Source organism: Equus quagga, chromosome 12 (assembly GCF_021613505.1).
Source record: "Equus quagga isolate Etosha38 chromosome 12, UCLA_HA_Equagga_1.0, whole genome shotgun sequence".
NCBI lineage: Eukaryota > Metazoa > Chordata > Mammalia > Perissodactyla > Equidae > Equus > Equus quagga.
In genome coordinates this window covers 62065636-62078359 of record NC_060278.1, presented here as the reverse complement: position 1 = coordinate 62078359, position 12724 = coordinate 62065636, and the positions used below count along the sequence as shown (strand labels likewise).

The following is a 12724-nucleotide window of genomic DNA, read 5'->3' as shown; positions in this document are numbered from 1 at the left end:
CTGCTAAAACTATGAAAGACTTAATGGTCAGTTTTTTTTTAATCTTTGGCATTGGCGTATCCTGAGATCTGTACTGTTCTAGGGTGATAGCTTAGGAGTGAGTATGATTTGAACTTGCTTATGTTTACAAGGTGTACAATACTGAGAACCAGTTAGATCCATCGACTCTGACCCTAAATGTGGCCCTAAGGTAAACTGGTTGAAGAAATTGGATCCTAAAGATTACAGGTGGAGAATTTTTAAAGGATGTCCATATTCGAGGGAAGACCAAAGAATCCCAACTGAAAGAATTGTGAACTGACTGACATGATAGCCACGGATTGAGCACAATTTCTTTTTAAAAGGGCTGTCTTGAAGATTATGACTCAAACTTTGGAGGAACTAAGGTGATTGGAAGGAATCAGAACATGTGAAATTACTTAAATAAAAATTTATTGACTTAAAAAAAAACCTATAAAGCATAAAAATGATCAGTTCAGGGGCTGGCCTGGTAGCATAGTGGTTAACTTCGTGTGCTCCACTTTGGCAGCCCAGGGTTCACAAGTTTGGATCCCAGGCATGGACCTAGCACCACTCATCAAGCCATGCTGCAGCAGTGTCCCACATAAAATAGAGGGAAACTGGCAAAGATGTTAGCTCAGTGACAATCTTCCTCAAGTAAAAAGAGGAAGATTGGCAACAGGTGTTAGCTCAGGGCCGATCTTCCTCACAAAAATAATAAATAAGTAAAAATGATCAGTTCAAACTGAACTTTAAGAGATTAGTCTGCTTGGGTACAATATATTTCATCAAATATAAAATTGTAGTTAAGGGGAAAAAAGGTTATAATGGATAATTTCACTCAGATGTTCCCAAGTCCACCAGTCCTGTAAAACCCCCCTTCCCCTTCAAGTGTCGATAGAACAGACACTCTTTCGTAAAAAATGCCCATGTCCCATCTGTGATGGGGAACCTCAGATCCTTCCTTTGCTCATGCCTTTCCCTGAGAATCATTAGATTTTACGTTTCTTCAAGTCAGTTTGTCCTAATTTATTGCTTCTGCTAAATTTGAGTCTCACTTGTATCTGTCCTCTGACTTTCCCTTTATTTTCTTCCCAAGGAGGAGAGGAGCCCATTTCCTTAGTTTCCCTCAAATGCACTCCCCCAGCAAGTCTATGTAATTGTGATAGACTGGTTATTTGTGGAAAGAAACAGAAGTTTTATTGCATCTGCTTCAAACTTCATAACGGTCATCTCTGTTCCAACTGACATTGGCCATGCCCGCCTGGGGGTCAGCTGTCCACACTGTCCTCGTGGCCTTCAGCACTGCTGCACTCTCTCTGACTCCTTCTTTCCTCTCTCTCCACCACCTTGGCCCCCATCTTGGGGTTGTCACAGGAAGCTCCAGATCAACCGTGCCCACGGCTGCCATGTCACAGGAGCACCTTAAGGTTTCTCCTTAAGTGATATTTCTGTCTTGACAGGAATTCTGCTGTTGGATTAAATTGTATTCTCCTTGCCTTATGAACTATGAAGACTTTCTTGCAAGATGTCGCTAATTTATTTTTCCTTTAGGCAATAATTCTGCAGTGTGCCATGCATGTCACACACACACACTTTCAGAGAAAATGTGTTCTATAAATGCAAAATGACAATGATAATTATTATTAGTCATGATTTCTTGTGATGTTCTAGAATTCATCTGTGAAATGATCTGTTGCTGAGAAATAGAATGAGAGATATTTAAAACCTCAAAAGGAAAAGAGATCGAGTTGAAATGTGCAAAAGTCTTATTTTATTCAGCAACTCAACTTAAAAATGGCCTCGTTAAAAGGGCTGTATCCACATTTTCAGTGAGTGGAGATCAAAATTTAGTTAATCTCTTGTCTTGAAAATGTTTGGAACTTTTTGTCATTGTAACAGAACCCTAAAATATGGTCTATAGGCAGTCCTTCACTTTTCTGTACATTCGAATCATATGTCTCTTGTTCAGACTTCCACTTTTTAACATTATAATTCTAGTGCCTTAAATACTTTGAAAAAAACCCCAGAATTCTGACTCCTCTAAGTCAGATGGTAAACATCTCAAGTTGTTAAATGATGATTTTTCTGGCAGTCAACATTTGAATATAAGTGCTGTGACCATTTTTCAGAAAAATGTATGTGTATTTAAATAATTTACGGAATTCCTGCATCAGTTTACAAAAGACAGTTTAAGTTAAGGCCCAGCTCTGGCGGGGTGTTATTCAAGCTTGTCACCTGCTTGCAGGTTACTGCACTGTTCTGTGCTTCTGTCTCCTCATCTGTGACATGGGCAATAACTCATAGAGATGTGTCAGAATTAAGTGGGTGGACACAGGTGAGGTGCTTAGATCAATGCCTGGCATGTAATAAGTATTTAAAAACGGTTAGCCATTAAGATATAAAGCTATATTATTAAGATATAAAATTATTATATTAAAGTTCACAGAAATGGGGAAATGAAAGTGCTACTGCTATTGAGAAAACGTTAAAACCAGTGAGGATTTATCCAAAGAACATGAAAACACGAATGCATAAAGATACATGCACCCCTATGTTCATCGCAGCATTATTCACAACAGCCAAGACTCGGAAACAACCTAGGTGCCCATGAAGAGATGAATGGATAAAGAAGATGTGGTATATACACAATGGAATACTAAGCCACAAAAAAGGAGGAAATCTGGCCATTTGTGACAACATGGATGGAACTTGAGGGCATTATGCTATAAGCAAAGTAAGTCAGAGGGAGAAAGTCAAATACCGTATGATCTCAGTTGTAAGTAGAAGATAAAAACAATGACAAACAATCACACAGGGACAAAGATTGGATTGGTGGTTACCAGAGGGGAAGCGGGGAGGGAGGAGATCGAAAGGGGTGATCAGGCACGTGGGTGTGGTGCTGGATTGCAGTTAGTGTCTGGGTGGTGAACGTGATGTAATCTGCATAGAAATCGAAATATAATGATGTACACCTGGAATTTGTATAATGTTATAAACCAATGTTAATGCCATAAAAAGAGACAAAAAGAGAGAGGAAAAACCAGTGGGTTATCCAAAACTTTGTCCTCAATCAAGTGCCAGTTGGACCAATCTCAACCGAATAATTAGTCATGAAGAAAACAAACTATTTTGCAACACCGTTAGCTCTCAGGAGACAGACTTGAACCACCACCCATATCATGTAAGTCTCTTAATAATACTAAATAAAAAGAATTTGTAAGTTACTTGCTTTCTTCTTAATTCACTTGGTTTTCTTTCCTTGTGCTTATTTCACTATCAGTATATTCTCTAAAATAAAATGAAGAATGTTTTGCATGCTCGAATCAAAATGCATTAGTAAGATATTCATGTAATTCACAATTTTTAGGCCATTTAGAGGTTTTTCTCCTCAAAGATTCCCAAGTGTCAGCAATATCTTTTCCTTTCTTCGGGTATAAAATAAATTTTGTTATTTTTACTTGTGGGTGAATTTGCCTGCCTTTCACAAGTTATAATCTATGATACAACTGTGTTTTAAGGATATGCTACAATTTAAGAAATTCTCATGGTTGATTTCTTTGAGACATTATTTTACTTTTTAAATGTACTGGCCTTTTTTACAGATTGTCCATGACTGTCAGTGAAGATTTGCAGAGATCAAAATTTTAAAAGGATGAAAGCCATCAAATGAGATAACGGCCATGTCACTAGAGCTACAAGGTGAAGAGTAATAGGACCTGCGCCCGTCATCCGTCCTCCTCCCCACGGCCCGCCCCCCGGCACAGTGTGAGGCTGGGGTGAACTAGGGGGCTGTTAGAGCAAGGGGAGCACTTGGGTCACCTCCAGTGCTTTCTGCACAGGTGAGGGCCCCCTGCTGAGAGAGAAAACGTGACTAGTTCAAGTGTCTAAGTAAGTCTCAGACTTTTCGCTTCTGGAGATCATTTTAAAAAATGAGAGATCCTTGGGGCCACCCTGGTGGTGCAGCAGTTAAGTTCGTGCGTTCTGCTTCGAAGGCCTGGGCTTCACCAGTTCGGATCCTGGGTGTGGACCTAGCACTGCTCATCAAGCCATGCTGAGGTGGCCTCCCACATATAACATAGAGGGAGATGGGCACAGATGTTAGCTCAGGGCTAATCTTCCTCAAAAAAAAAAAAGAGAGAGAGAGAGATCCTTTACTGTTCTCCCTTGCCACCATAAAGAGAAAATCTATGTAGGGTTTCCTGGGAAAAGAGGTGTTGCCAAGTCAATTTCTTTTCTCCTTTCTTCCTCCCTTCTTTCTCCTCTCCTTTGTTCACATACATCTCACATATATGTAACTCTGAATAGACACATGCCATTAAAAGCCACATCACTTTTAAATGCTGTGTTCCCTTTTCCTCCCTTCTCTGTTTGGCGCTGGTTTTATCACCATCTGAAATTTCCTTGAACCTTTATTTGTAATGGTGTTTGTATTTTCTCCCTCCCTCCTCCTGTCATGTGATCTCTCTCCAATGAGTTTACTGGTGTGAATCCTTCTAAGTTTTTCTCTTGTTGGAATAACTATGCACAACATGAACACAAAACACAAACACGGGGGTGATTTCTGCCATTGAAAGTTCAGTAAAATTCAGCCATGAACCTACCCTAGTCATCTTCTTGGTTGATCTTGAATCACCTTTCCATTTTCTTCCAGGTTAATCTATTTACTGAAGTGTTCTAGATCTTCTTGGTCAATTTGGCATTTTTCACTTGGCTGGGCAATCATCCATTTCTTCTAGTTTAAAAAATAGATTTGCCTGTAGGAGCGGCTTCTAATTCTTTTCATCTTTTCTGTATTTGGGAGTTATTTTTTCTTCTCATTCCTAAAGTTTCTCATTTCTTTCATATCTTATTAATAAATAAGAAGTAGTTTATTTTGTTTTTGGGTCTTTTAAAAGAATTATGTTTTGCATTATTTCATATCTTACTATTATTTGTAGGATTTTTAAATTCATCTTGGCTTCTATCCAAGTTAGTTTAAAATAATCACTGTTTTAGAAAAAATACATATATATAATTTATTTTATAAGATAGCCACCTCAAAATGCATTAAGAAATTCTGCATTAGCAGGATATCTAATGTATGATTGCATTTTACCAAGATATAGATATATATTTGTACAAATTTTTAAGCGATACATTTCTGAGAACAAACGTTTGCATCTTTTACAATTATTATTTTGTTGTTATAAATTATACTTTAATGTCAATCATTTTAGGTTAAGAGGAACATAAACTTAAAACTTTTCAATCCAAATATTTCAGAAGATTTTGGTATCCGAGGAGAGTAACTTACTGTGCTCAAATGCATGACTTTTCCGAGATCAGCATGCTTTAGATGATTTTCAATTATGAGTTTTGAATTATAAATGACTAGGAGTCATTTTCTGTCTTTTCTACATAGGGATATGGCATAAAATGGCATATTTAAAAAGTCATCAGTTTCCTTTAGGATAAAATTATGGATCTGTCTGTTATAATTCATAATATTAGGTTTCACATATATCTGTTGTATATATAAAATCTGTTATCATTTAATCTTGATGGTAATTCTAAAGGCCAAGTAAATGACAAGGCAGTGTTATATTCTAATTGTATAATAGGTCACTAGATTAAAAGATGAATAAATTAATTTAGGGAATATCAAAAACCATTAGATAGTGTAACAATTCAAAACTATTAAAAATTCAGTAGGAAGTGAGAAACTAAGCATATTCAAGAATGACCACTTCCCTGCAAACTCTGAGAATCGCGATGAACTTCCATATGAGAGAAAAAAGGGAGAAGAAAATAACCACTTACTCTTAAAATGAATGTTGAACTTCTACAATTTTCAAAAAAAATAAAACCTAGATTTTCTTTAAAAAACTAAGATTACAAACCTTTATTAGGAGTAAACTTGAAATACTGGTATCCCTGACTGTATTTGGATTTACGTTCCCCATCAAATGACTCCTTAGCAGCTCATAGGTTTTGAACCAAAGACTTTTCACAAAGAGTATAAGATGACCCACCTAGAGCTCTGTGCTTTGATCAATATGAGACCAAAGATGTCACCTCTTGTGAAATGTCTCTCATGCCAGCAACTTATGAGAGAACTTGCAGAAGAAATGTTTTTAAGAAATACCAGGAGTCAGAGACTAGCTCCTCTTTTAGAGAAAGAGAACTAATTCATGACCCCATTTTTTAACACGAATAACACAAGCCAATTCTGCCAGTCTTCTAAGGCAATTAATGTGTGTCTTAATACTTAATTTCTTTTTTTAAAGAAGAATCTGATCTGCCTTTATTATTAATATTAATTAGAAATACTCAAGCGTCTGCTCGTAAGTCAGTTTTGATATCGGCTATGGGTTCTCTTCTCTGTTTAAAACAGAAGGAAGGGAGGAAATGAAAGAGGGAGGGAGAGGAGGAAAATAAAAAAGCCGCCCATGACTCTGAACCTTGAGCTGTGCCCTGGTCACCTGGAGCAGAGCCCAGTCAGCAGACAAGGACGCGACTCCTCAGAGCAGCCTGGTGAGAATCCTCTCAGATTGAGGGCAAGCGTTCTTGTTAAACAGGAAGAATTATAAAAAATGTGTAGCATCTTTAATCTCAAAAGATTGAACAAGAAAAGATCAAAGTGTAATTTTTACCTACAGCATTTGAAACCTCAGTTTTGGTAAATCTTGGGAGGGCAAATTTTGAACAAGAATTGAAGCAGTTCTTTTTAAAATTTTGCTACAGCCTCGATTGAAACAACAGGACTTCTCATCAGAATTATTTCCTCTCCGAACCTATGTCCTTATTTTTTTTTCAGTGTACAATAATTTATTATAAATGAAGAAAAATCAGTTATTTCAAATATTAGCCATGAGAACATGGTCTGGAATGCTAATTCCTCATCGATATTTGTGAGACTACCTTGAGAAAAAAATTCAGAATTGACAGTGTTTTAAAGCCACATGTTTTAAGTCAATATTTTACATCATGCTTTTTTAAAACAACGATTCCCCTCAGGGGCCAGCCCGGTGGCGTAGCGGTTTAGTTCACACGTTCCGATTCTTGGCAGCCCAGGGTTCGCCAGTTCGGATCCCAGGTGCGGACATGGCACGGCTTGGCAAAAGTCTTGCTGTGATAGGTGTCCCATGTATAAAGTGGAGGAAGAAGGGCATGGATGTTAGCTCAGGGCCAGTCTTCCTGAGCAAAAAGAGGAGGACTGGCAGTAGTTAGCTCAGGGCTAATCTTCCTCAAAAAAAAACAACTCCCCTCAGATTCCCCTGACTTTACAGACTTGAAAGCTCTTAATTTAATTGCTGATGCTTCACAAATGGCTGATTTTGCATCAGAAATTACATTGTCTCTCCCATTAAAAGAGAGCGAATCTGTCTACTCCGTTGCTGCTGTAATATTTTATGATTGATTATACTATCTGAATACATTTAGTACTTTTTCTGTGTTTTGCAGTTTTAAAAGTTATGCACAATGCTTGGTTTTGTTTGGAATTATTTTACAAATCCCCATAGTAACATTTTAAGTTCCCAATATCAAATCTGCAAGTCTCCGTGAGGCTGTTTTCATATCCAAATAACAAAGAACGTTTAACAAATTTGGGAGCTGGCAGTTTGGTTAAATGCTCTGTTGCCAATTAGGAAGCTCTAACTAAACAACTTTTTTTAAAGTCAAGACTTCATTATAATGGAAGTCTGACTCAGGGAGCTTAGAAGTAATTTAGGAAAGCAAAATAAAAACATGAGTGAGCGATTTGCATGTTTTTCTCCTCTGTTTCATTGCCATGGTAATGGGAAAATAGACAGTTTATGGATTATGGTGGTCTCATCATTGCTAGTCAATCAGCTGACTGACACAAGTCTCCAGAAAGTTTCCTGGTTAATGAAGTTTTAAATGACAAATTACAGATTCTCACATCATCCACCTTCCAATTTAGAGCAGCAAATATCTGCTTTAAACAATTAGCTCAGAAAGTGCTGGCCCCTTTTCGTTTGATTCCATCAGTGTCATTCTCGAACATTAATTCTGATCCTCAAAGCCTTGGCCCCTTGTCAAAGAGTTCCAAATATTTGCTCTCTTGGACTCATTATTCAGTGACAGATATTTTGATAGCGTTAGCTTACACTGATCACAAATGTTTGTTAGTTTTATTTTGTTGATTTTTTTTCAATTTTATTGGAGAAAACAAATAAGAAGAAAAAGACTGACCCTAAAAGTAGGTTATATAGAGGTGATCACCACCTTGCATTTCTTCAACATTTGTCTTTTAAGACTTTATTTTTTTTAGAGAAGTTTTAAGTTCACAGAAAAATTAAGAGGGAGGTACAGGGGTTTCCTATATACCTCCTGCCCCCGCAAATGCATTTCCTTCCCCTATTATCAGCATCCCTCACCAGAATGGTACATTTGTTACAATTCATAAAACAATTGATTTATGACCTTGGCCAAATTCTATAATTCCTTAGGTTGTAGGGGTGGGTCTGATACCAACTCTGTCACAATCCTCTAAGTTGCATGACATATTAGTGAAATATTTGTGTGCTCTTCTGAGTCCCTTCCAGGACTTTGAGCTTCTTGAACATCTCCAATATCTTGAACATCTTGAACATCTCCAATATCTATCTCGGTTCCTAGTTTATGGTAAATATTTGACATGCATTTGATAAAAATGAACAAATGAATGATGAGTTTACTAAATAGAAAAAAAATTATCAACTCATCTGATATGATTACTAGGAAACATGAAGGGTCCTCTGACTGATACTTGAAATGTCCCCAGTACAAGTGTCAGATCTGAAAAGCACTCAGCGCCGGAAATTGGAGTGACATAGGCTTAAATTTCATTCCACTACTTGCTAGTTTGTGATTTTCCTAAAGTCGCTTAATCTCCCCAAACTCCAGTTTCAAATTTGGAAAACGAGATTTTGAAGTGTCCTGTGGTGAGGCTTATATAGAAAGTAGCTGCTTACACTGTCTGCCTCTGATGTAGAAGCTTAATAGTAGCTACTTTGTTTCCTTATCTCAGTGGCTACAAACAACGGTCAGGTAATAGAATCATCTAGACAGACTTTTAGAGCATTTTGTATGGAATATAGCAGAGCGTATATGTTGTGATCTGGGAATTAGTGTTTTTTTGCTAAATTCCCCAAGTAATTATAACTACAGCCAAAGTGGTGAATTAGTGCCAGAGAAGGCATTGCTACTTGTTTATTAGTCTCTTCTTTTTTTTTTTAGTTGAAGTAACATTGATTTATCACATTATAAAGATTTTAGGTGTCCATATTATATATTGACTTCTCTATAGACCACATCATGTTCACCACCAAAAGTCTAGTTGTTTCCACCCATCACTGTACAAATGAGCCCCTTTGCCCATTTGGCCCTCTTCCCAATGTGTTTCTTGAATTATGCAATAAATGTGACTCTTTTTGTCAAGCATATATTAGTCCTGTATCATCTCGCCTTGTCCCTCTAACTTTATTGTCTCTTTCACATTATTTTGGATCTAGAATGAGTTTTCAGTTCAAATCTACTGCCTGACATAGGGTGACAGAAACCAAGATGAGTCACATATCTCAGAAATGAAAAACAGATTTAGAATTAAAATTTATCAACTTTCAATCCCAGACATTTTTAGTTTTTTCACAAAACAATAATGCCTCTTTAAAAGTGACACTTGTTGGGCTATTTTCTGAGGGTAAAAAAGACAGTTTACGGAAACAAATCATGTTCTGTCTTACAGATAGTATTTTTGGATATGCAGAAGAGTTAAATGCTGAACAGCCATTTCCTTGATCATTCTTGTAAAAGTTTACAACAAGAATAAAGACGATGTACAGTGAAAATTGTTCCTCCTTGACTGAATTCTTTCTCTTGGGAATCACCGATAATCCTGAGACCAAAGTGACCCTATTTACCACATTTCTAGCTGTTTACCTCATTAATCTGGCAAATCTTGGAGTAATCATTTTAGTTAGAATGGATTCCCAGTTGCACACACTGATGTACTTTGTCCCCAGGCACCACTCTTTCCGTGATCTCTGCTTTTCCTCAGCAATTGGGCCCAAGATGTTGGTGGACCTCTTTGCCAAGAACAAATCAACCCCCTTCTTTGCCTCAGCTCTGCAACTTTTCATCTTCTGTATCTTTGCAGATTCTGAGTGTCTATTGCTGGCAGTGATGGCCTTTGATTAGTACAAGGACATTAGAAGCCCATTGCTCTACACAGCCAACAGGTCCCGCAGCCTGAGCTCCCTGCTCACAGCTGGGGTTAATCTGCTGGGAACAGCAGATGCCTTGACACACACCACATTAACTTTCTGCTTATGTTTCTGTGGGTCAAACGAGATTAACCATTTCTTCTCCAATGCCCCTCCTCTTCTCTTGCTCTCTTGCTCAGAAACACAGGTCAGTGAGTGAGTGACGTTCATCATATTTGGCTTCATTGAACTGTGTACCATTTTAGGAGTTCTCATCTCTTATTATGATATTACCCTATTAGTCTTGAAGACCCCCTGTGCTGAGGGGAGGTCCAAAGCTTTCTCCTCTTGCACCTCCCATTTAACTGCCATGGTAATTTTCCAAGGAACTTTGCTCTTCATGTTTTTCCAACCAAGTTCTTCCTACTCCCTTGATGAAGACAAAATGACATTGTCTTACACTCTTGTGATTCCCATGTTAAACCCTCTGATTTATGCCCTGTGGAGCGAGGATGTGAAAGAGGCCCTGCAGAAACTGAAAAATAAAATTTGGTTTTAAGTAAATAGGTATATGCTATCAATAAACATGTATTTATATACACATACACACACGAACACACCCTTGTGTTTTTCAAATCATTTATTATACTATAAAGTTGTCTCAAATACCTTAATATGATAAGTATTTATTAAGCTAGAATGGTATCAACATTTTAGAATTTCCTAAATATGCTATATTTCGTTGCATATCTCCATTTTGAATAAGGTACTCTCTATTTTTGGAAAACTTTCCAATCTCCATCTTACTCTGCCAATTTCTCATTGAACTGATGTTTGTTTTATGTATTAATTTAATTATCCTAAGAGCTGTTAAGAGTTTAGAACGCTCTTGTGGAACTCTAGGTGCTTTGCATTTCATGGTGAATCCAGTAGTTTGGGAACTAATGATTCCTAATGAATGTATACTAATGAATAGGAATGAGTATGATTAATTAACTAATCTTACAAATAATTCATCATAAACTCCAAATCACCCTGAAGTAAAAAAGCAAGGTACTCTAAGTTCAGGCAAAATGTCTAAATCTAGAGTGCAGAGAAAAAAAATTCTTTGAAATTCAATTTCAGAAATAAACACTGAATAGAGAGGCAGTGGAAGGAGGAGAAGTAAGGATTCTAGATAGAGAGGAGGGGAATTAGAGACCCTGAGGTGGGCAGACAGTGCCGTCTTAGAGGATATGAAGTCCAACGTGGGAAGGACAGAGAGCAGAGTGAGGGTCCTGGTGAAATGCATCCCTGTGCTGAGGTTCTCAGCTCAGTCCTTCCGCTCAGATGCTCCTCCCTTCTTCCCCCTTCTCAGTCCTCACTAAATCCCCTCTTGGTCCTTTATAAAAATACTCTCCTCAAGGCTTCATTTTCTCTCTCACTCCGTTGATTAGACCACGGCCTCCAACAGGAGACTGTAAGCATTCTTTGCTCAAGGACTGTGTTTCATTCCTGTCATCCCAGTACCTGTGTGGCGTCTGGAACACAAAATGGGAAAACAAATACATAATAAAAACCATATACTTGATAACATTTTTGAAAGCTTATTAAATATCTGTCAAAACATAATTCAATGAGGGTACGATCTGTGCTTTGTATATATTTAATAGCCTTAAGAAAGTGCATAAAATGGTTGGGAATACTGAGATAATTGATCTATAGAGACATTCATATTAATTACATGGGAAGTAAAAAGCACTCATCTGTGTACTTTCTTGATGTTCTCTGCTTCATGTGGCTTTCCTCAAGTTTTCTGGTGTCAACCACTGGCAGCAGCTTGTTGAGGAAAATTGGATATGGCTGTATACTTGAAGGAACATACAAGACTCAATGATATTCTTAATCATCTCTGAGAATTGTACCCCTTAAATAATTGTAAATGTCCTTGGTGAAAGAATTTCAGAATGGAAGGAAACCCCAAGACACTTCTCTGCTTTTCAAGGTGGCATTTGTGGGACACTGTGACAGATTAAGGAAAAATATCGTGGTGGAAAAAATCTATGGGGAATGCTTCTTTCAGAAAAAAAGTTTTAAGAGTTTTCACCTGTACCATATTTTCTCAATTTACCCATACACTTTTGTTAATCTTTCTTAATGGCAGAAACATGGCAGAAAACACTGTTTGAAATATACTAAAGTCTAAACAAATTGAAGGGTCAGTGGATTGCCACTAATTCAGAAGTTATAAAGTGCCATCTTCCATATGACACGTGATGGTAATATCATGCACAGATTGATTTGATCTGCATATTGGTTCCTTTCATCTCATCTAATGAGTGGGAACTAAAAGAAGGAAATTTTAATCCAATAAAGGAGGCATTGTAAGCTCAATAAATGTATGTCTGAAAATGGAAGAAACCAATTTCATTAATTGTAGGCTTCATCTCCCTAAATTTACGCAATTAGAGGTTGAAAAATCACGTACTGGGAATATTGCCTAGTGGCTTCATCACTTAAATAGGAACTTGGAGAAGATGGGTGAACTCACCCTT

The 12724-nt window shown here is 37.4% G+C and overlaps 1 pseudogene; it reads left to right on the top strand.

The window, feature by feature from the left end:
- The first annotated feature begins 9822 nt into the window (after positions 1-9822).
- Positions 9823-10749, top strand: LOC124248278 (olfactory receptor 5W2-like; annotated as a pseudogene).
- Positions 10750-12724: the final 1975 nt, after the last annotated feature.